We start from the raw sequence: 14,632 nt of genomic DNA, 5'->3' as shown, positions 1-14,632 counted from the left end.
CCCTGGGATGATCTCGATGCAGCGGGGAGCCAGAGTTGCCATGAGGCCTCCCGAGCAGAGTCAGTGGAAGCCAGAGACTAATACCTGCCGACACCATGTCTGCATGCTAGGTTACGTCCTCTCCCCCAACCCCGCCCTGCCACCGTGGAACGACTGGGATGTTTCCCAAACAACATTGGAGCTTACAACTTATCGGTTTGCCCAGAACTCTAACTGTCTTGGGAATTTCCTCAGTCCATCGCTCATCATGTGAATGATTGGACAAAGATAAGACTTCGGATTTTTAAGGACTACTGTTCATTTGTTGAGTTGTGGGCACATACCGGGTAGTGGGTTAAGGGGTCTTTATTGTTGTTTTTTCTTTTTGTAGTCCCATCCCCCATGTGCCATCAAATACATCATAAACCTGACTTGGTTTCTGTGCGAATTATGTTCGTCATGACAGCTTAATCTGGTAAAGGTCAATTGGTGCTGGAAAAGATTGCACCATGTGATCAAGATTTGTTTGGCTTTTTTAGATTAGTCACGTGGTCATCTATCGGCACAGAGCTTAAGTGGCTCACTTAAGCTCTGTGCCGATAGTTTCGGCATTTGAGGCACACGTGTTCTGGCTGCTTCTTGAGAGACAAAGAGAGAAAAGCAACCGTGGTTCATTTCTGACAGCTCGGCTATCTCTAAACGCAGGCTCCAGTAACAAGGAACTTCAAAAAACACTCAAAAGTTAAATAAGTGCCTTTTATTATAACGAAGGCCATTGGAACGAAGGCGGTTCCAACTGGTACAGGATCAAGATCAAAGATCGAGATCCAACCTGGGACAGTTGACTTGTCTGGCCTCTGCGGTCATTTTGACATGACTCGCGGGATTCGAACAGGGCAACTGGAACAGACTGGCTGAACGTTAAAGTGTATATATAAAGTGTTTGTGTCCATCTGTTTATAAGAAATTGTCAATTGATTATCCTGAAGAATGATGTTGTTTCCAAGTGGTATCATTTTATAAACTACCATGTGTTTTCTTCCTATTTCACACAATTTCTCACCAATTCTGTTTATCAAACATTTGGGGTTTGAATATCTAAGTGAACTTTCCCAACGCACAAAGCATGTTTTTGTATTCATGATTAATTACCCTCATCCTCGTTCAGCCTTAAATCTGACAATTCAGAGCCAAACTCGATATAATCATCACAGACAAGTCAAAACAATTGAATAAACATTTTCCTTGAAAATTCGAATAAAGTTGTAAATAACTTCTTTACAAATGGATATTTTCCCTTTTTAAAAACAAAAGAACGTTTAAAGAAATACACACCACAATGTATTCTTTACCAATAAAACAATAATGCTGGATAACTGGTCAATACTCACAACTGTCATCATCATCATCACCATCATCATCACCATCATCATCATCCAGCCTTGGCCAGAATAATACAAAGTTCACACTATAATCCCTTCATGGTCATAAGACATGAAAAATCTTCAACATAGCAGTCACATCACATGCTAGATTGTCAATGTATGGCAAGTGTTGTTTTCCACGACGAAGAAGATCTTCTTTTGGATCCTAAAACATCAATTCTGAGAAAGGCTACTGTTTATTCCGAAAAAAATGTCCCACAAGTTTCATTCTTCCTGATCTGATGGTGTCCCTTAAACATGGTATTGTATCACAGAGCTCCGTGTTGTTATATGTGACGACCAGTGATGTTCAGGCATTTTCTCAGGAGTCCTGTATAGTTCCCGTTAAGTTTATTTTCATAAGACCTTGGTCAATGTCCATGTGTGTACGCCATATAGGAGCACAAATAGTATGGTGACCTTGGATATGTTGATCTTTTACTATAATGACTTTAAAGAATAATTTTTTACTTTGTACACTGATATTACTATGTCATGGAGGAGGCATGTCTGGGTGGCATGTGGCAGATCATGCCTACTTTAAAATTCCCTTCACATCATGTGTATTTTTACATCATGTGTATTTTCACATCATGATAATCACATCATGATAAACATATTATGTTCATTTAAAAAGTTATTTCACAACATAATATTCATGTAATGTCTATATTGAAATTTATAATTTTGTATTCAGCCTCTGGTTGCTCGTTGCATCATTTCTGGGAGCACAGCTGTGTCGCCCCCTATTTCAAGTAAGCCGGTACTCATTTTGCTGACCTCAGAAGGATGACATGCTGAGTCAACCCACCTGGTGTTATTTAACGGTAGGACAGGAGCTCAAACTCAAGACCAGAAGATATTAAGGCAGCCTGTTAAGCCAACACGAGGCATATTTTCAAATTGATTTCACATCGTGATATTCCTGTCATGTCTATTTTAAAATATATTTTGCATTATGATCATCGTATAATGTCTATTTTTAAATCAATTTCATATCTTGTATATTTTCAAATCATAATCACACCATGTCCATTTTATAATTCAGTGTTGCTTGACCTTTGCCTGCAAACATAAGGTTCATGGAAATGTGTCATGGTGTAACCATGTTTGACCAATAACTGAAAACATTGTGATACTGTGGATTTTTTTAAATACACGAGATTGAGGTTCATTTCGGAGAATTTCCAGGAAAGTCATGTGACAGCTTCCACTATGATGTCAAATTGAAATAAAAGTGAATTGCTATATCGACAGTAACATTCATCACAGAGAGGAAGATATATCCAGTTTTAAATCGGAAGCAATGCATTTCAATATATAACAGAAAATGCAATTCAGATAGCATCATGTCAATTTTAAAATTAATATTAAGGCACAACATTTGTACACAACAGATTTATGGGAATGTTTCGATCAGCAGGGATCTCACCTGATATTTTCTTCACATACCAGAGTTAAATATTTATGGGTGAATATTCTCTCCTGCAAAGAAAAATCCTCTTTAAATATACCAGTAAAAAGGAACAAAACATTGTGGGAAGTATTTCAAAGCAGAATAAGTGGCGTGCCGTTACCAATATGGAACCGTCAGGGACAGATATAAGAGATATACAACATGTAGACAGAACCTCACGTGGAGCGAAAAAAAAGTTTTGTGCTAAAAAGGTTATTATCCAACTTTCGATCAAACATTTAAAGGTTCACAAACTCTCGAGTTCCGCGAAGACTACGGGTTTTATGCCACGGTCATGTTGCCTGGTAAACTCAGAAAACACAGACCCCAATTTCTTCAGGCAATGCCTCAATCTTCAGTGAGTTTTAAAATGAAGAAAATAGTTTAATGTGAAAGTGTAGCCAGAGATTTATCTTGAGACTTTACATGTGGTGTTTTCGAGTATAGAACCTCCATTGTAGATATGCGGTGCAGAAAACAAAATTTCACACGAAGCAGATCCTTTAACGGCTGATTTAAACAGATTTTAATGACTGTTTATACATCCTTGCACTGCGCTATGAAATGCTGTCAGCAAGCGGTAAGGAGTGACAGTATTCTGACGGGTCGCATTTTTAGATGTCCTGGCCTGTTTCTGTCTATGCATATGTAGAACGGCCCTTAAAAAGTTGTTGCTCACAAAGATCATATGTATATTCGATATTCTGGCTTTTATGAGACAACATTACAAAACATTTGAAAAATGGGAAGGTGCATTTTTTTGCATTTTGATAAAACAAAAATGCACGCAACCTTATAGATGATGATTTTGAATTGCAAAACCCAAGATGGATTTCGAAATGTAATTTCACTGGAGGAGCAAAGAAGAATCCTCATATGTACACAAAGATAGTTGATGCTGAGGTTTCCGATCTCACGAGGTTTCTGGGCATGTTCTATTTTACTATAACTTGGCCTCTTAATGACCCCCATGGGGAGAGGCCAGAGGGAGGTTAAGAGGATGGGACAGAAGGGCGTAATTCTTACCTCCACCCTGTTTCTGGTAGTTTTTCACCCTTTTAACTTCTGTCACCAGCTCTTCCTTGAGCCTCGACCTCCTTAAAAACATAAAATAAAATGTACAATTATATTAAAAATAAAACCACCCATTCTCATCATGACTGACAACAACAAGGTATTTGGTTTGTTCCTTGTACAACAGGACATTGCGTTGGATAAACATGTCCAAAAGAAAGAATATGAAACAAGGGGCCAATACCTCTTCGTAACATTATGCTATGTCTTAAGAAATTACATCTCACTTTCATAAGATGCTTGAATTCCTTTTGGAACGACTGCAACCCAATGACACTACCTTTAAATGACGAACCTAATTAAAAAGGATCAACAAACTTGAAACAAAAGATAGGAGGGGAATACGGAAGGAAATGGAAACGCTGCCTTTTTTATTGCCGGAAAACGATCCCTCAAGCATAAGTTTGTTTTAAGATGATAGACAGGTTGAGATGACAGATTCATTGCGTGTTGACATTTACACCGGTTATGGAATTAGTAAACTGGCTCAAAAGGATAAGTGGCAGCCATCGGAATGTACAGGCAGAAGTGGATTTAATTCACATTTCTGTTAAGTTTGGTGAAACAAATTGCAGTGCAAAAGTTATGTTTCAAAAAAAGAATCCACCATAATGAAGGCCCACCTGCTTCAAGTGGCCAACACTCGATCGTGGAAGTCATCCACTCAAAACTGAAGTGCAATCTAAAATCAATATTTTACTGGAACACTTAAGGTGTCCTTTGCATTGTCATTGAGGCCTTCAAGGTGTCCTTGTTTCAGACTATGTTTCCACTATAACGCCGAAGGTAACACCACCATCAGCCACTTATCTGTAACTGCTCATATGGATGGAATACGAGTTATCCTTCTGCCGGTTGCGTTGATTCTTGGAGCGGTCTCACTTCTCTAGAAAGCTGTCGGCAAACAGTTTCGGCATTTGAGGCACACGTATTCTGGCTGCTTCTTGAGAGACAAAGAGAGAAAAGCAACCGTGGTTCATTTCTGACAGCTCGGCTATCTCTAAACGCAGGCTACAGTAACAAGGAACTTCAAAAAACACTCAAAAGTTAAATAAGTGCCTTTTATTATAACGAAGGCCATTGGAAGATCATAACTACCATGCATGCTATCGAGTATAGGTAGATAATAAGAATGTACTCTCTCATTCCTGAATCTTTCATCTGTCTGGTGTTGTGTTGGCGATGTGTTTATTGATTATTTTCATACATCGTTATCCACAATCTAGTGAGATGGCTCCAATTTTTTCATGGTCTTTACGGGCTTTTCCATAATGGCATCCCTTCAAGGAAATGCTTATTATTTGTATGTTCTCAAATTTTCAAAACTGTGAAAATAACCTGTATGGCAATGTATCACAGTGAAAATGCTATAATTTGGTACGCTAATGCTGGAAGCACTTCAGAACCAAGTTAAGATGAAGTCATCTCCAAATCTCCACAAACAACTGATGTAACAGTATACCAGCCATCGTCAAGCATTGCTCGCAAAACAGTTACTGGGCCTTTCAATTTTTGTATATGTATGAGTATATTACTTACTTACTTGCTTATAATCACCTTGTTTTTTGACACATAAGGCCACATTTATGAATGTATATAGTGCATCAGTTGCTCAATGACCTGATCTCCTCAAGTAGTGATCAAGAGAGGTGAATTGAAGCTGAAACCACAATGCTTCTCTTTCAATGTTCCAAACTCATTAAATGAACTCATGTATTATGGAGTGACTTGTGCAACATCATGTAATATAAATATCCTGTTGGGATGTCTTATTGGGCAATGAGAGTAAGGGGAGATGAGAAGCCTCTTATAACTGCAACAAACAGGTAAACCATCTGAACAGTATAAAATACGGGAGAACTATCTCAGTGGTAGCAGAAAATAAAGAGAATAACTACCTTTATAACATTCATTAATTCATTAATGCAATGTAATGTAAGGGCCCTGTCACACCTTGACGTTTTAGGCAGCAATGGCAACGTATAAAAATGTATGTAAAACGATGGCGTACGCTGAAATTTTGATGTTTTTTTTATTTTTAATTTTTGGCGTATTCATAACGTGTTGGTCGTTTGCATAACATATTAGTAACGGGCACAGAACGTTTTGTTGTGTTATACATAACTTTTACCAACGAATGCTTACCTTGTGGTCGGCGTTCAAAACCTATGACAAACGAGAGTTTAACTTACCCTTTGCGCGCTATACGTATCGCCGGCGAACTCGTGGCGTAGCCAGTTAAGAACTTGCCGGACGCCGATTGAAATCAAAACTGCCTGAGAATTTGAAGTGTCAACATCACAGTCACACTTTGACGATTTTGCCAGCGTATGCCATTCTATGAAAAATGTGTTTACAACGCCAGGCACACGTCAGATACGCTACAGGTAAGTTGTGTATACGTTTAGAGTATGCTGGAAATCATTGAAGTATGCTGGCATATTACCCAGTTCGTTTGATACGTCGTGAAATTTCAAGCATGCTGAAAATTTTAAGACGTACTCGACGTAAGGCTCACACGTTTCGCATGCGTTGGCATCTGTTCCTAACACGTTCCGCGATCGTTTAAACACGGCGAACACACGTTACTTGTAGGTTACTCGTAAGTCGAAGCACGTCAAGGTAATGGCCAACATACTTGAAACCAAATTTCTAATCGATGAGTAACGTGCTTTGAACAAATGAATAGCGTCAGCTTAGCCTATGTTTAACGTGCTTGGAAACTATAAGTAACGTGCATTGAAACTATGTATAACTGGCCTTGAACCAATGATTGGCGTGCTATGAACGTAAGAGTAACGTGCATTTAACCTATGAGTAGCATGTTTTGAACCTAAGTAAAACGTGTTTCTAACCTTTGAGTAACATGCTATGAACCTATTTGTGACGTTTGTAAAACGCACATTGTTGTATGAAGACGAATTAAGTTGACGTCTTTTGGACAACCATAGAACTTACTGAAAGTGTTTCGAACTTACATCTACCGTGTACTGGCGTATTGGCAGCGTTTAGGGGAATTGGTATATACAAATGGACTTCACAATAAAAACCCATTATTGTTCCAGAGTAGATGTGAGCACCGGTAGTATCAATAGTAGCAGTACTATTACTAGTAGTAGGTGTGCGTGACAGTAATAATAGTAGTAGTAGTAGTGGTAGTAGCATTGGTAGTAGCTGTATGTCTATGTCAGTAGTAGTATGTGAGCGTGATGTGGAGGCTGTAGGGGATGATGGATCCTCGTTGCGTCAACGAATAGGAGAATACTTTGCACCATTGTTCGATGTTCTGTAAGGGCTAATTTTTTTTCCACATTCCAAAGATGAAATATTTCTTTGTTTTACTATTGAAATTATTAAAAAAGACTTTGACAAATGCATAATGTACTAGTAATGAACACAGAATGCTTCGATAACTTATAGATTAGTTATACCAACAATTGCTTATCGTGTTTTAGGCGTCCACAGCCTATGCCCAACGATAGTCTAGCGTATGCATAACGTGGGAGCGCATCATTTACGATTACATGACGTTTGCTATCCATTGACTGCCACTAAACTATTTTAATAAACGGCTGTCACTCGGCTATTGTTTTTTGACGCTGGTGCAAGGCAATTCAAATCGTTTCCATTGAACGAGTTAACTTGCTGTCACTCGCCTATTGTTTTTGGACGCTGGTGCTCGGCAATTGAAATCGTTTTCATTGAACAAGTTAAATCGCTTCCACTGGACTATTGAAATGATTTACGAATAATGCTTGGTTATCCTTGGACCCACTCTGGCTAGCAGCTCGTCAAACATCGCTGGGGGCATTCGTAGGAAGTTGTTGAAGGATGCATGGTCCTCGTTCCGGAGTTCCACCATGAGCTGGTCATATATGCCGTAATGGCGTCGCCTCCCGATCCATGGTCTCACCCAGTTCCTTCTCCTCCGTTCACGTCTTCTTCTCCCGGCTCTATTGGCACGCAACTGGTGCAGTGTCAACTCGATGAGGTCATGTTGATGTTCGAGGACAGGTAGGTATTGTCGTCTCAGCGTTGCCGTATCCTCCATCACTCGGAATGACATGGACATGTACTCACCACGAAGTCTAAAAAAAAAAAGACGGGTTCCTCCTGCGAAGGCCCTTTTTATTTACCAATTCCCCTAATCGCTGCGAATACGTCATTCTAAGTGGTCGTAAGTTCTGTGGTCGTCCTGAAGACGTCAAATACGTCTACATACTTATTTGTTTGTAGAACATGCTCTACAACTAATTCCCAAGCACGTTACTCATAGATTATAAATAAGTCACGGGTTCCCTAAACATTACTCTGATGTGTTTCGATGTATGAGAAACTTTCTAGTAGCGCGTTGTGAGCTGTGAACAATGTTCGTGTAGCGTGCTTATAAAACGTTACCTATAGTTTATGAATAAGTTTCGGGTACGCAAATGTTACCTCAATGTGTTTCCATATATGAGTAACATATAAATAACGTGTGTCAACAATCGCATAACGTGCCTAAACCTTATGGCCAGCAGAGCGGAACGTGTGAGCCAAACGCCGAGTACGTCGTAAAATTTTAAGCATACGAAAATTTGAGAAAAACCACAAAGTTCAACGATTAAAGCCAGCGTACTATGACTTATGGCAGTTTTTTTCAGCGTGCTCTTAACCTATACAAAACCTACCCATAACGTATTCGACGTGTGCCAGCGTATTAGGCAAATTTTTCATAAATCGGCACAGGTTGGCTAAATCGTCAAGGTGTGACAGCCCCTTTAAGTACATTACATCAATGTAATGTAAAGAGAAGTAAAATTCATTAATTCGCCATTCCGAGCTCACTAAATGATAGTAATAGGTCCACGGAGCTAACTACTCAATGTGGTTTCAGGCAAAGGGAGTTCTTAAGGAGAGAATATGTCAACCTTTGCTCAATCCCCAGAAATTTCATTTTGGTTTTGATCCAAAGGTGTGTTCTTGTTGGATGACACACCAGCAGATCTTTTACAACAGCAAGGCAAATACAAAGCAGATGAAGCACTTTCTTCAGCACAACCTCCAAAAGAGACCACTTTCCATAGTTTAACCTCATCTGTTATGCTCACTATTCATGAAACCTCACAGGGCTGCTGTAGCAGTTACAGACCATAAAATATGCTAATGAGGTATGGTGACGAACCCAAATTCTCGACCCATTTAAACGTGACTTGTCATGCAAAACACGTCATGTGATATTGAATATCCATCTTAGAGTGCAAGCAAATACGACAGCCTCTGAGTGATGATGTGTTGTACAATCGAGAACAACCCAAGCTAATACTGCACTATGCAGATGGCAGTCCTACAAGTCAGATCAAATCTGATCAACATTTGAAGGAAGAACCAGATATTTCGGAAGCAAGCCTGCTGACCCCCAAAATATCCTGTAACCACATAAAGCAGATCAGTAACTTGATGATAGAATGCAAAAATAGGCATAAGAACCTTTATCATTCTTAATGGAGGAAACAAAACAAAAGAAGCTTTACCATTTGATGTCAAGAGCTTGATGTTGGACTGCAGTGTGGACAAGACCACCCAGTTGGCAAAACTTAGCCAAGACACTCTGACAGCTGGCCCTCCTGGAGCTGGAACGCTCCATGGATCTCGACTCGGGTTGATTGACAATCATTAAGAAGACTCGTGCAGCGGGAATTTCTTTACTGCTTTCACAGCTGGATTGCGTCCACCTAGCTATGGCTTCATCAGTGTCACTTCCAAGGAGCAGACCTGCACCATGCTTTGCATACAGTGAGTTAGTTCGTAGCTGAAGTGTATGCAGTCAGATCTCAATTAAAGTCGTTCAAAATTGAAACAGACCACCCCATTTCACAAAGACTCTTTCTGGTCTGTACTCACCTCGATCCGTCAACTTGGTGGACTCACAATGCTCCCACGTGAGCCTCCCACCAAGGAGCGATGAATGAAATAATTTTTCTCTGAAAAAACTAAAAGAATAAAAAGCACTTTCAATAGCCCTAAGTTTATGAAGAAGGATCATGTGGAATTAATGTTAGTGTGAGTGATGGATGTGGTGGAGGTTATAGTGCATGAAAGGTGTTTTTTTTTCTTTTCTTATTGGGGTGTGAGTTGGTGTACTCATAAAACCAGAAACACCTATTTTTAAAGTGGTGAAAAGCATAATAAAAAATAGTTTTGGTGTCCCAGAGGTTTTTTTTCTTTCTTTTGAAAACTAAGCCCATGGGTGCTTCCCGCATCCCACAGTATTTTGGAAATTCATTGCAGCTCAGAAAATCTTTCTGAATAACAGGATGGGATTGGAACTGCAATCAACCTTGAGTGGGTGAAATAGTTCTAAAACTATTGCCAGCATTCTATTTGAGTACTTTATAATTGTAAATGTTGCAGATCATTGAAATTTCAATACAACCATGTACCTTTTGGTCTATCGAAGCAGCCAAACCTCCTCCTTTGTGATGGAAGACACATTAACGTGGCAAAATTGATGACTGTAGTTAAAACCGCCAGATGCTTTCAACAGCTACGCAGGACATTTTCTCTTGCAAAGGGATAAGTGAACTCAGATTTTCCTGGAAGCCTGAGAAGGAATTGCCTGATCATTCCAACTGGGAATTCTCTCCCGACGTTCACTGCCACGTTCCTCCGACTTCCCTGCTGCGATTCACACACACACACCTCATTAGTGTCAGGCCTTGGAGCTGACAAGACTGGTTTTGGCCTGTGTACAGGCCTGTTTGTACTGACTCGCCGGAAGGTGGTTGTCAGGGCCTGGGACGCGTGGAGGATCAGCTAGTTGAGTTGATGCCTGGCAAAGGACACGGCATCCATTTTATACCGTCTCAGACAACTGACTGTGAAACATCGGGAACTTCATCAAAGGGCCCCAAAAAATTGGACCCACTTCAAATAACATGCAACTTTGACTCAGAGAAACTTTTCCCTTTTTTATTATAAGTGTTTCAGCTTCTTCTCACGGATTCATTGTACATGCTAACAGTGCTGGAGAAGCCTTTGGAGGAATGACATCATAGTTCTCGAGTGTAAACACCTTTGAACTCCATATTGTTTTCAAATATACCGGTGAAAACGGCGTCGATAAGTTTAAATAATTGTGAACGTCATGCATTTGGGACATGATTGTGAGTCAAATGTGAAACACATAGATTTTTATGAATTACTATATTTATATCATGTGTTCTTAGCCACAGCCATAAATTGATTCAAAAACTAATTAGGGCCATCTATTTTCCCTCATCTCAATCCCATTGTTAATTTATGGGATGCATCAGAATTGACTCATCGGGAACTGTCCATTTCAACATCTATCCATAATCGGGCAACTTATGTACGTTTCAATCAGTGTGTCCATGTTTTTGTTTTTTTTTGGATCACTGGCCAATCCATTAATCATACGATAATATGGTGCAATTTTGACCCCCACCACCTTCCCCCTCCTATGCTCAACACCTGCGCCCCCTCTCTTTATTATTCTCTCTCCTCCAAAACTTATATCTCTTCTCTCCCAACTTTTTCCAAATTCCACTATCCTCCCTTCTCCATACAATCATTCTCCCATTCCCTTTATCAATCTTAATGTTCTCAATTAACCCTCCCTTCCCCTTTTCCACCACTTATATGTACATACTAAATATATGGCCCCTATCCAAGTAAATACTATCTCTTAAACGTACACCCGTGTCTTTTCAGTTTAACGGTGCAGTAATTGCATAATTGCCTCAATTAACACAAGTGATCCTGAGCTGTGAAATGGACCAAAATGAAGCATTAATTGACGAGAAGGGCACTCGGTAGAGCGCATACATCCGTCAGGCTGATTCGTTTACGTTTTGTATCCCAATGATAGGCCGGATCTGGATTCAGACCTGAACCAAAATCGAATCGGCTTGTTCCCATCTCTCAGTGGCGAAGAATCACATAAAAATTTTTTATAGTATCCGCATCTGTATTCGGATCTTCACTAAAATCAAATCATTTCGTTTTTGTCACATACCCAACCTCTCCACCAAATTTCGTTTAAATTCATTCACAACTTTCTGAGATATCTTGTTCACAGACAAACAGACAGACACAGACAGACAGGGGTGAAAACACAACCTACATCCACCTTCAGTGGCAAAGGTAATAAGTTGCTTTTCACCCAACTATTTAAAGAAGAAGATTATTACTTGAGCTTCAGTGTCAAAATCCCTCCATTGGAGAGGACGTTAAGTCATTGTACTCAAAATAGATAAACCTTCAATACAAGGTGAATTTATTGACAGTCGAATCAGGATTGAATGTCACTGGTTCATTGAATGTAAACCTTTCACCAGCGTGAAGAACAAGGAAGTTCCTTTCCTAGTAGTAACAGCATTGTGGTGAGTAGATAACACAGATGTGGAAACATTTAGAAGTGGAGACCTTGAAGCATCCCATAATGCATCATTGCTACAATGCCGACTGCTGAAGGAAGCTGCTATGTGGCTGCTGTGACTCCTTAAATGCAATTCATAAGACGATGGACTTTTGAAAGGGCCGATGTATTGTATTGTTGCGAAGGAAGATTGGTCGGGGTGTTGATTGTTGATTCCATAAGAATATCCTCATTAATCCATATTGGGGAAGAATTAATTAATGGAGCATGAAAGCGTGTTTTCATGCAAGACGTGGCATGAATTTCATTTTCTGGCCAACTGGATTTCCTCATGTCAATCCCATTGTTACTGTGTGGGATGTGTCAGAATAGATTCCTCTTCAGGAACTGTCCACTTCCATATCTATCCATATCCAGCAATTCATATCAGTTTCCATCGGTATCTATCATGTTTTTGTTTCTGGATCACTGGACATCCACCGAGTAATGAATGGACGAGATTCCGCATTGGTATGTTGTGGATATACAATTATTCAGGTTAACACTCTCACAGGCACGTTATGGCACAGCCAGTTTATCGCTGGCTACTGGGTGGGGATGGGGGAAATGATGGGGTGTCATCATATTCTATACGTAGATATATTTAACAACCTGATCAATTACACCAGTAAACCGCAATGCACAGATTGGCAGGAAAGATAACTTTACCAAGAGTTGAACGCAAAATGCTTTTGGGTCCGAAAAGACCCAATATGTCTGAAAGAGGCATCTCATGGAAGAGCAAGCAGACAGAGGGCAGAAAGCAACCCACTGAAAGTGGGGAAACGTGGAACAACTCTGGGCTGACCAACAAATGACAGGTTGTTTGGTATTATGACGTATTAGCTTGGCTATTTTAAATCATTCAATCTAAAAGTATATTTCATAAATATATACCAATAAATGTGAGTGTGTGTCAGTCAGTCAGTGTGTGTCTCCATAACTCCAGAATCATGAAACCTCACAGTCTGAAACTTTGCATGCAAACTAAGGGAACTCTAAGAGAGTACATGATTGAAAATTTTGGGTGTTTGGGCTCATTAAAATATTAACGGCCTTATTTAATTACATACTTTATCAGGTGCACCTCGGACACCTCGCTCACAATGGGGTCTGAAGGCGCATCCTCAGTGACTTTGCTGTGGTATTCGTCGTTTTGTTTGACCTGCTCAACAACTCCTCGAGTTGGAAAGGGCCACAACGGTTTATTAATGATAAAGCGCTCAAAATGTATTTTTTTCACTTTCCTCACTCCCTACGGATCACTGTGTGCATCTCTTTTATAAGTGCTATTGTTTGCAAATGAGGAACTTGGAGCGATTTCATGCATTTAATGTGTGATGTGATTTTCCATGATCCACGGACTCTCACGGACTAATTAAAGTATATAATCAAAATATAATTTGAGTTTGGAGGATCGGATCACGTGGACTAAATAACTTGAAACCTGGAGTGAAATCTGAAAATGTTACGAAATCGGCAATGTTTCGCTTCTTGCGGGTATGCGCCATGACCAATCAGCTTGCTATCACTTCCCAAGTCAGCCATTCCGAATCAACGATTTATATGGAATGCTTGCTTGAGTGCTTAAGCCACTTGCCAAGACACCCAACAGTTGATAGCAGTACAGTTTCTGTCCTGATCGAGTACAGTCAGCAATTGCTGTACAAGGTGGAGGTACGTATGGGTAGAGTTGGATCTGCACAATGACTCTCCTTGAATGTGTGTGCTGGCCTGCATGCTTGGTGATGGTTGTCATGGTGACAATGTTTCATCCCGTATTTTGGAGTTTTTAACTTTTAACCTCAGCAGCGTTTGAGTGACCACGTTTTCTTTTGTCCTCATGACTGTTTCTGAATCATTTGGTTATTTTATATGAATCACGTGTGCTTTGCAAAGGTTATATGTTTCTCTGTGAGTTTCAAAGCAAAATATATTTCATAACACCAGATTTCCTAGCCATTTGCCGTATTAACGTATTTTCTAAATCAGAGCCAAAGTATTTTTCCACTTGTCAAACGCAGCTGTTTATAAATATTAATATTTATGCATATCTCCTTGAAATGTCTATAATGTAACGATTTTTTAAAAAAATTGTTTCTTGAAATTCCCCCAAAACAAGGGGGAAAGTTAATCAAGGTTTTTGGGTTGTATACATCACCTACTGCAGTCAGTAATCACACTGACTCCAATCTGCCAATTTCCCCAAAATTGCCAATATCAGCCAAACACCAATATATATATATATATATATATATATATATATATATATATATATAT

At 39.6% G+C, this 14,632-nt stretch overlaps 1 long non-coding RNA gene across 6 annotated transcripts; it reads right to left on the bottom strand.

Moving 5' to 3' along the window:
• Positions 1–360: 360 nt before the first annotated feature.
• LOC147027947 (uncharacterized) lies at positions 361–14,492 on the bottom strand. Of its 6 annotated transcripts, none has more exons than XR_015057340.1 (4): positions 9,447–14,492; positions 3,886–4,876; positions 2,836–2,888; positions 361–2,468 (listed from the first exon to the last, which is right to left on the bottom strand). It is a non-coding gene; the product is annotated as an uncharacterized LOC147027947 (long non-coding RNA). The 6 variants fall into 6 exon arrangements; XR_015057344.1 differs by having other exon boundaries at positions 361–2,888; positions 9,447–9,905; positions 10,356–14,490; XR_015057343.1 differs by having other exon boundaries at positions 362–2,468; positions 3,886–3,956.
• Between the last annotated feature and the right edge of the window lie 140 nt (positions 14,493–14,632).

The sequence above is a fragment of the Eptatretus burgeri genome, chromosome 4, assembly GCF_056783735.1.
Source record: "Eptatretus burgeri isolate ZD-2024b chromosome 4, Ebu_testis_v1, whole genome shotgun sequence".
In the NCBI taxonomy this organism is placed as follows: Eukaryota; Metazoa; Chordata; class Myxini; order Myxiniformes; family Myxinidae; genus Eptatretus; species Eptatretus burgeri.
Note: the sequence above shows the minus strand (reverse complement) of the source record. Positions and strands in the feature narration are given on the sequence as shown.